This window comes from Lolium perenne, chromosome 2, assembly GCF_019359855.2.
Source record: "Lolium perenne isolate Kyuss_39 chromosome 2, Kyuss_2.0, whole genome shotgun sequence".
NCBI lineage: Eukaryota > Viridiplantae > Streptophyta > Magnoliopsida > Poales > Poaceae > Lolium > Lolium perenne.
Window position 1 is genome coordinate 233,008,889 of NC_067245.2, and position 9,583 is coordinate 233,018,471.

General features: G+C 39.9%; 1 long non-coding RNA gene and 1 pseudogene across 2 annotated transcripts; one reads left to right on the top strand and one right to left on the bottom strand.

Annotated features, from left to right (window-relative positions):
- The first annotated feature begins 1,900 nt into the window (after nucleotides 1–1,900).
- LOC139835289 (uncharacterized) lies at nucleotides 1,901–3,377 on the top strand. Of its 2 annotated transcripts, none has more exons than XR_011751079.1 (3): nucleotides 1,901–2,123; nucleotides 2,770–2,821; nucleotides 2,894–3,377. It is a non-coding gene; the product is annotated as an uncharacterized lncRNA (long non-coding RNA). The 2 variants fall into 2 exon arrangements; XR_011751080.1 differs by lacking the exon at nucleotides 1,901–2,123 and adding an exon at nucleotides 2,150–2,471.
- A 3,763-nt stretch (nucleotides 3,378–7,140) lies between these two features.
- LOC127329218 (zinc finger BED domain-containing protein RICESLEEPER 2-like) lies at nucleotides 7,141–8,948 on the bottom strand (annotated as a pseudogene).
- Between the last annotated feature and the right edge of the window lie 635 nt (nucleotides 8,949–9,583).

Consider the following 9,583-nt stretch of genomic DNA (forward strand, 5'->3'; position numbering starts at 1 on the left):
GGATATGGGTGCGGGTGGAGCCACCCCATACCCGTACCCATCTCCTTCAATCTCACCCGTCACCCTTACTCATACCCGTTGATGGGTACAAAATTTTCTCATACCCATCACCCGGTAGGGTAAATGGGTACCCACGGGTAAAAAATTACCCAGGTTTAAAACACATCAAATTGTTCACAATATACTTTTCGACAACAATATATGATCATAATTAATAAACCGCAACACAATAATCACTTGAAGTTCATAAAGTCACAAAATATAGAGGTAATTTGACCGTACGTAAGGCCACAAATAAGCACTACAATAAAGTGTGAACAATATAAAAGTCAACCGAAATAAACTTGAACAATTCGGTAGCAGCAAAACAAAGACCAGGACACAATATTTATTTAATATTGACCACCATGAATTGACACGAGTCACGGTGACCATGCTTCCACTCCACAACTCAAAGGGCCAAATCCCGGTGGAAAAAACGGAATGCATTCACTTGTTAGAATTTACATTGTACAAACAAGATGCACTCAGATACTCAAGTTGGTAATTACAAACCTCCATCTCCTCTTGGATGTCTTGAAGGCAAGTCCAAAAGCTAGCATCTCCTTTAATAGAATCTAGAACAAACAATTGACATCTAAAGGTATAAACGATGCCCCCCATAGGGGGTCTCACAACGATTTGAGCACGTGGACCGTTGGATCTTTTCATCGGTGCATCTTGTCCGTTCGTTCTTGCCTCTCCTCCCACTAGATAAAGTCATGCAATGGCCGTGTGCTACCCGCCTGAGGCTGCTGGTGGGCCCTACTATCGTTCGGACCCGCCTGTCGGTGACTGCGGCTGGGATTGGTTTCGGTCAAGCGTGGTTGGGCAGCCCGCGGGCGAGACAAAAAGGCCATCTTCCCCAATCCCCTCCCGACCTTCTCCCCCAATCCCAAACCCTATCCCTATCCCAATCCCCACAGCCTCTGCCTCCCTATCTCCCGCTCCTGGCCGCCGCCGCCTCCTCCCCAACTCCCGCTCCCCGCCGCTGGTCTCCTCTCCGGTGAGCCGCCGTCAGCCGCCGCCCAATCCCAGCATGCGAGCTCCTCCCCAATCCCCTTCCTACCCGTACCGCCGCCACGGTCGCTCGCCTCCTTTTTCCGCCGCCACCACCCCTCTCTCCAATCCCTGTCGTATCTCTCCTCTCCTCAATCTGCGGTCGCTCGAAGGCGCGCAAGAAGGGGCGGACGGAGCGCGAGCGGCAGCCTTGCAATGGGGAGCTGGTGAGCCCGTGTGTGATGGTGGAGCAGCACAAGGTGCAGGTGCGGCAGGGCCGGACGACGGCTTGGGCAAATAGATGCTGGTGGAAATCTTCTTCCCGAACGAGCCCCTTTGCCTCTTGGGATTCAGGTTCGTCCTCTCTCTCTCAAATGTGCTCTTTTATAGGCTAAACTAAAAGTGGAAACAGACCTTGATCTGCATCTTGTTTGATTAGTCCCCAGGACACTAATTTTTGGTTTGTGCAGATCCGTTCTACATGGATTTAGATCCGTTTCTACATGGGTTCATCCTCTCCTATAGGCTAAACTAAATTGGAAGCAGACTCTCTTTGCTTGATTGAGCCACCTGAAACATAACGTTTTGGTTTTTGCTTGCAGATTCGTTTCTACCTGGTGCATACGAAGATATTCCCATTGGAAGAGGATGAAATTTTTTGAGTTCACAAGGGCCTACAGGGGCAAGCAGCCATAGGAGCAGCAGCTACTGCTACAACATTGCACGCCAGCGTATTGGCCTGCCTTCGTGGCGGTGGCCGAGATGCTACTCCTCGCTGCCTTTCCGGCCGATAGCGCCCATGAAACCGAGGTTGTTCATTGCCAGGAACGGAACTTCGAGCCCCACATCCTCTGCCTGACATGGTGGTCCGCGGTCCTAGCAACGTGTCGTGGTAACCTCATCATCCCTTGGTATACAACTTCCCTGTTTTTCTTTCCCCAACCCTGACATTCCTCTCTCCCTAAGATCTACATGTTTGTTTATTATGAGATTGCAGTTTTGTTTGTGTGAAGAGCTGCTTCTGCAAATGACTGTGGCAAAGACTACCCATGCAAGATAACCATGTGTGTGTATCTTTTATTCAGGTTCATCTTCATTTTCTCTGTTCAGTGCGTATATTGTTGCTTGTATCAGTATGCTCAGGTTGTAGTTTAACATCAGAAATGAAGCCATGCCATAGTTTTTCTAAAAATATCACATTACTAAGATCCATTAAAGATAATGATTAGAGAATTAATTTACCTCCTGCCAGCCTCTGAAAAATATTTGATTGTATGTCTTTATTGCTGCTGCTTCGTCATTGCCATTGCTGCGATAAGCATTGCCTCACGCTCATGCTGGTGTCGTTGGGAGAAGCATCACCTCGCGTTGTTGAGCCCGCAGGCATGCCTAGATTTCTTCATTCATGGCTTGCATCGGTCCAAAAGTGCTAGGTAAAAGTTTATCCTTCTATCATTTGTTCATCTCTAGACCCACTATGTCAGGCAAAATTACCAGACTGTCTAGCATATAGAAATCCGAAATTTGTCTACCAGATGGTATCTAAAATTTGCAGCCCCAGCAAAAGTTGAAACATTTTCATTCCCTGTTTATATGGAAATAAAGTAATAATATGTGGGTATGTTTCTGCTCTGCCAACCCAATTGTATGCTCTATCTTTTTTGAGATGCATTTTCTTTATCTTTTCATTTCCTTGCTGATATCATTATTTTATTTCACTCTTTCATGCAGAGGGGTTGCAAAGGCGATTGCGGAGAAGTCCTGCAATGCTCTTCTCCTCAAGGTATGTTTGGTTTGAGATACATTATTTTTATTGTAGCGTATAACTTTGTTAGCTCAAGAATTGTGTATGTAGGTTAACCACAGTGTACTTGAGGCTGTGAGAATATCAATACTGGTTGGCTATGGTGTGATGACCAGTCACCGGAGGTAGATTTCAGGGTCACCTTCTTGTGATCTCTTGTTGCTACATGAAATTGAGAGGGATAGAATTTTTTATCTCTTTTGTGGAAAATAGGATATGGGCTTGAAATTTGTAGTTATGCTTGTCCCTTATGTACAATGCATATTGCCGATTAAGTGTTATGTGTAGCTAGGATTTATGCGATTCGTGCTAGAGAAAGGAAGTTGTGCCACAAACAAAAACAATACATCTTCATATGGTTCCTGGTAGGATTCAATTGCTGGTACTTATATGCAACTGTTCTGTATTACTAAATCTTCTTGGACTTTAAATATACTTGGACTTGATTCTGTCCGTGCAGTCCGTCTAATATACTAACTAACCTACCTATTACATAAAGGCAAAAGAAAGCTTTATCCTCTCTTCCTTTTGGTTTACTTGGTCCGTAGGTTCCTCGACAGGTAACTATCCGGTGGAAAGACGTCGGGATGAAGTAGTCGAGAAAGGTATGAAGTCACGCTGCAGCCATGGATTCTCCGCCCCATGTTTCTCTGCAGCGCGTCGGGATGATGTCTTCGCCTTCGTCACACCACAGGTAGGTATTTGATTCGTCCTTGCCTTGGCTCCCCACTCCCTTGAATATCTCTTCCTAATTCCACAACTTTTTTCCCATCCATTATGAGGTTGCAGGTGTGTGCATAAGCCGTTTGTGTAAATGCATAAAGGCAAAGATTGCTCCGGGAAGAAATGTTAACACCTCAACTTGGATTTGTAAGTTGTGTGTTCTCTCAGATGCATTCCTCTTGATGATTTACATGAGTTTCAACATGGATTTCTTAGTTTATATTAATCACATGTTCTCCTATTGTCATGAACTTCAGGAAATGAAACCTTTTTGTACATTCTAATTCTTTTTATCAGTGATGATGAAGTGGAATATTTTACTATTAACAAGGTTGGACTTCAGGAAATGAAACCTTTTTGTTCTCTCAGATAGTGGACTACAAGGTTGGACATATTTAATAAACTTTCATAGTCAGGTATCTCAACTTCAAGAATTTGTTGGCCAAATTATTCTTATGTTCGATATGCTGTGTGGTATTGGTTGTAGATGAAGTTTTTTTTTTAATTTGCACGATCTCCAGTATGCAACTCTTACCTTTCTATATGACTATGTAAGTAATATATTAAAAATATATAATGGTACCATCACCATCTACCTGATCGGTAGTTTTTGCATTACCTTCATGGTATGGAGTCCCTGATCAAGGCCATGGCGCCATGGAGCTCATGCTTAAGGTAAGGAGGAAATTCGTGCATGTATGTTTTGGGAATGTGTTCAAAATAACCAAACAGTATAATAATCTATTCCATGATTCAACAAGTTTTCTTCCATTAATGGGTGTCGATTTAGTAACAATGATATTAAAACACAAATTACAGCTATAGTTTGAATGCAATTTATCTCATTTGGTTCTGTTCTTGGAGATATATTACCAACATGTATAAATGTTATGACCATATTATCATTTCAGATTGCATATACTATATCCTACAAGAATCCTGTTGATGGATTTGGTTTTCGATTCAAAACCAAAGAACATACATTCTTATTTTGTACATGCGTTTTTTTAAAGATTTTCAGCTGTTTGCTATCATATCTAAACAAATGGATGCTTATCTTATTTTGTTCAGAGAGAATGCTATACCTGTGTTGCATAGAAAACCGATTCCTTCACTGGAGGAATGAGCGCTTGAGGAGCTCCTCTTCACTAGCAACAAGGTGAGGATATCTTCAGTGTTGTTTGGTTCTGCGTTGGTTAATTTCCTGCGGATTGAAGGGCCTGAGCGGCGTCTTAGCTGAATGTTGGAACTGTTGATAAGATAAATGTTAGGGAATGAGCATATACTAGATGTCGATCTTATAAAATTAAATCTGTCAGCAAAAAAGATCTTAGATTATCCCGTTTTCTGGTGTACCTGTACCAAGGCAATTTCAGTAGTTCACTCGTGCCAACTATTTATTTGGCAACCTGTAGAAAAGCAACCTAAAATGAAACTGAACTACAAAACATGTTGGAACTGTTGATAAGAGAAGTATTGTAAGTTGAAACATAAACTGTTTTTATGGAGTGATGTTTGTAGTTTATATTCTAGATAGACATTAGAGAAAATTAACCGAGTAGATGGTCAAGCTTGTGAGTATTGAGGGAAGGTTCTCTCTTGTCCGAGTACATGTACTCCGATCATGTGCATCATTTTCAGAGAAATAAGCTGTTAGGAGTTTAGAGTCTTGAGCGAAGGTTCTCTGGTGACCGAGTACATGTACATGGTACATGTACCACATATTCAGAGAAACGAGATGTTTGGAGTTTAGTGTCTTGATGGAAGGTTCTTTGGTGACTGAGTACATGTACAATGTTTTCAGAGAAATGAAATGCTAGCAGATGCCAAGAAATAACTCCACTAACATATACGTACATTTTAACACATGAGATATTTTCTTCTATTATAATTAATACACATTGTTTTGATCCTGCAGCTAGCATACCATACTTTCTTTAGAATTTTAAGATCATGTTTAGAACATATCAAGTGACTGATTCTTTTTTGGGTTGCTCGCTCATTGCCAAGATAGGTGTGCTTTGCCTCTCCTACCTATTCAATTCTCAATGCTACATACTGATGTGCAGTATTATCAGTAAATACCTTTGTAATAAAAATATATCATGCTTTTTCTACATTAAATTAGCCGCACACAAAAATTGCTTAAATAGCAAGTAATTGTGTCAGGATTAAATTTGCTTTACTATGAACCTTTTTTTTTATTTTTTTGCAGTGTCATCAATTATGTTGGACCACATAATATTTTTAGATGTATAAATAATGCCTTAACCAAAAAATTCTACTGCGGATGGATGTATTTTTCACTCATTGCAGTACACAGTACCACACATGTCTTTTGAAGGTAAGCTTCTAATTTTATTTCTTTGCCGACCATGTCGTATAAATGGCTTCATATGAATATCTGCAATGCCAATCTATCCAATAGCACAAGTGATTACTTTCTTAATCCTTTTAGTTCCCATCTCCATTTTACTCAATGCATGCACTATTTTCTGTAGCTCACATTTACAGTACTTCCTGAAGTTCATATTGCTTACAGATGGATTTGGCGCATGTTTCCATACTGATAATTTTAGTTAAGCTGCAGATAATTGTACTCTATATGCTTGATGAGAAATTTATCTAGATAATTCTATGCAGAAGCCAATTCTTCTTGCCATATAATAAGTGGGAATACTGCACTCTTACTCCAATGGCAGCAAATTTTCTCGAAAACTCCAATGGCAGAAAAAATGCAAGCTGGAACAGGCTGATGCTATGAGCATTAGATGTTTTAGCTACGACGCACCAGGGAAAAAAATAGAATGTGCTTTTACACCAAATGGAGGTGTCTCGAGAAAATAGAGAAATTGTATCTGTTTTGTATCTGCGATAAATTGGAAGAAAATAAAGAAATTGTATCCCTTTTTTCCGTATACAATGACAGTGAAAGGTACATAATAGAAGAATTGCATTTCTATGCCACATGGGGCTGGTAATTTGTCGCTCATATGGTCATATTCTTAATCTCGAAGATAGTTTCATGTTTTCATCGTGCATTCACATTGATTCTTCCCAAATCTACTGTTGTTCTACATCATGTAGACGGAATTTAGATAGTACTCAATGACATGATTTTCTTATCTGCTATACTGCTTTTAGTAATGTCTGCTAAATGATGTGTTGACGAGCCTTCAAATCCTCCTTTTCCGCTCCTATGTTTTGTAACGGAAACTGTACTTATCAGCCTTAGATACATCCTACCAGAATGATAACACTAAGGAAATTTTGTTTGATTCACATTTATGAATTGTCACATGGTCAGTGATATGTGTACCCTATTTCTGTGTTTACTCTATATGTACTTAGTGCTTTTGTTTGCTAGGTTTTGATTGTTTCTATTTAAATTCATGCAATGCTACTGCTTGGTATTCACATTAACCAACTAATCAATAATAATATTAGGATTTCGAAATAACGGTTTATCATTCATTTGTGTAAATGCTATCATAGCGCCATTTCAGCTTATTGTCAATTGTACTACAAAATGATAATCAGTGTGAAATACCATGGTCGCGCGCCAAAAACGGTAATCAGTGCGAAATACCCGGGTCGCGCGCCAAGGCGCGCATCAAAATCTAGTACATGAAAAGACACTATTAGTAAGGTTATGTAAGGAGAAAATATGAACAAACAAATAAATTTGTGTACCTTTGTATTTGTTTCTAAGCCAATCTTGGGAGCACATCAAAGCCTCCAACATATCAGGTGCTAGGCGGCTCCTATGATCACTAAGTATTCTGCCACATGTGCTAAAGGCTGACTCTGAAGCAATTGTTGTCACAGAAATAGCAAAAACATCTCTTGCGACCTTCCTTAACGTTGGATACCTTGTTCCGGCTACTTTCCACCAATCCAACACATCGAATTTTTCTGTGTAAGGCACTAAGGCATCTAACAAGTACATCTCTATTTCACCTTGTAGCCTAGCTGTTGCGGGACTTTGCTTGGCAACAATGTCATTGAACACATTCATGATCGCAGGAGTTTTTGAAGAAATAAATTCTTCGCGGGGTTGATACTCATTTTCTTCAACTTCATACTCCTCTCGCAATGCATGTAGTCTAGAAACTAAGTCGTCAACCAACTCAATACACTCATAAGAAGCTGGCTCAGTTCCATGTAGCATGGAAAAACAAGCTGTCAACATGTGCCTCTTGTATCGAGGATGAAGAAGTGTAGCCATCCCCATTAGACCTTGAATGTCCGTCCAATACTTGTCAAATTTAGTAGTCATTTCTTCTGCCATTTTTTGATAATTAGGTTGGAAGAAGTGCCCCACTGTCTCATTTTCATTTTAATCTCAGATATTTTGGGGAAATAAATATTAGCAGTCACATATTTAGTTCCTGAGAATAGCGTAGTAATCTCATAGAACAATCTAAGTTTATCTACCACATCTGCAACAAACTCCCATTCTGCATCAGTAGGTAAATACTCATATTGCTTGTCAGTTTGCTTTGCACGTTCAAAAATAGCTCTATATGACAAAGCTATTTCTAGCATCTCGAAAGTAGAGTTCCACCTAGTTTTGCAATCAAGAATCAACTTTTTAGTAATTTTCACTTTCTTAAATTCTTCCATCTCCTCAAACTTCTCTATTCTTTTCCCTGTGGCTGTCCAATATGCCACACTTTCCCTGATGTTTACTATAGCTGACTTCATAACATCCAACTAATCCTTAACTATAAGATTTACGATATGTGCACAAGAACGCATATGCAGCAAAGTACCTTCCAAAGGGAGCTTATTCTTCCCTATCTTCCCCACAATCATCTCAATTTCCTTATCATTGGTGGTGCAATTTTCCACAGTCACCATCAATTTTTCATCAATATTCCATTCAAGCAGGGAGTCATAGAGCTCTTGACATATCACATTAGCAGTATGTGGAGCAGGAACATATATAAACATGTAGGTATTTAGCGTATAGTCAGAAACATCAACACATCAGAAGAAACAGCAGACAGTAACACCAACACACACTAAAAAAAACAACAAATATTAGTACCCCATGATAATGCTCCTAAGCTTCTTTGTGCTATCAGCAGTCCACATATCTGTGGTGATAGCTACCCTTGATTGGTTCCTGGTCATGTAATTAATAGCCTTCTTTGTTTCTTTCTTGAAGTTTTCCACCATATCTTTCCTACAAAACAAAAAGGTATAATATATGTTACTTAATCATTGCTAAGAAAAATTAAGCATAAAAAAACCATAGCAGGTTAAACCTATAAGTATTTCTTGTATGCAACTTGAATAGTGGTTGAAGTGCATGAACAAACTTCCTAAAACCAGCATGGTCTACTATAGACAGTGGATACTCATGCAACACCAACATATTGCCAAGCTCTCTTCGAGCAACCTCTTGATCAAAAGTATAGCTCTCCACAGAAACGTTCCCATCCTCCTTAGCATTCATCATCAATGACGACTGAGACATTGTTTTGCCTCCCTTGGTTTTCAACTTCTTGAGAGTACAAACCTTCAGATGGTCAACAAGATGCTTCGTGCCTGCTTTGGGATCGATCACTCATTCACTCCTACCCCCTCTCCCTCCACTCGACACACTTAGAATACACGGAAAAATAAAACAAATAATAATTTAATCTAGATCGATTAGCTCTGCCTCTGAATCGATTGTCGATCAACGAGCGAGATCATACGGTTGTGAAGTCGCTGATGACGAACGAAATCCGGGACAAAATTTGAGTGTAGAAGTATAAGTGTTGATAAGAGGTTCAATTAGATTGTTCGCTTGTCATCTCAATCGGCCATTACCCATTACATATATATGGGGCAAGTGGTCTTGCCATGCAAATTATGGACTTCATCTCAATTGGCCATTACGCCTTACATATATATATGGGGAAAGTGGTCTTGCCATGCAAGTTATGGACAAACTCCATGCATGTTACAATGTAAGATATAGAGCACAACTCCTATATAAATTAGTCAGGTTATCTTGTACCGGAA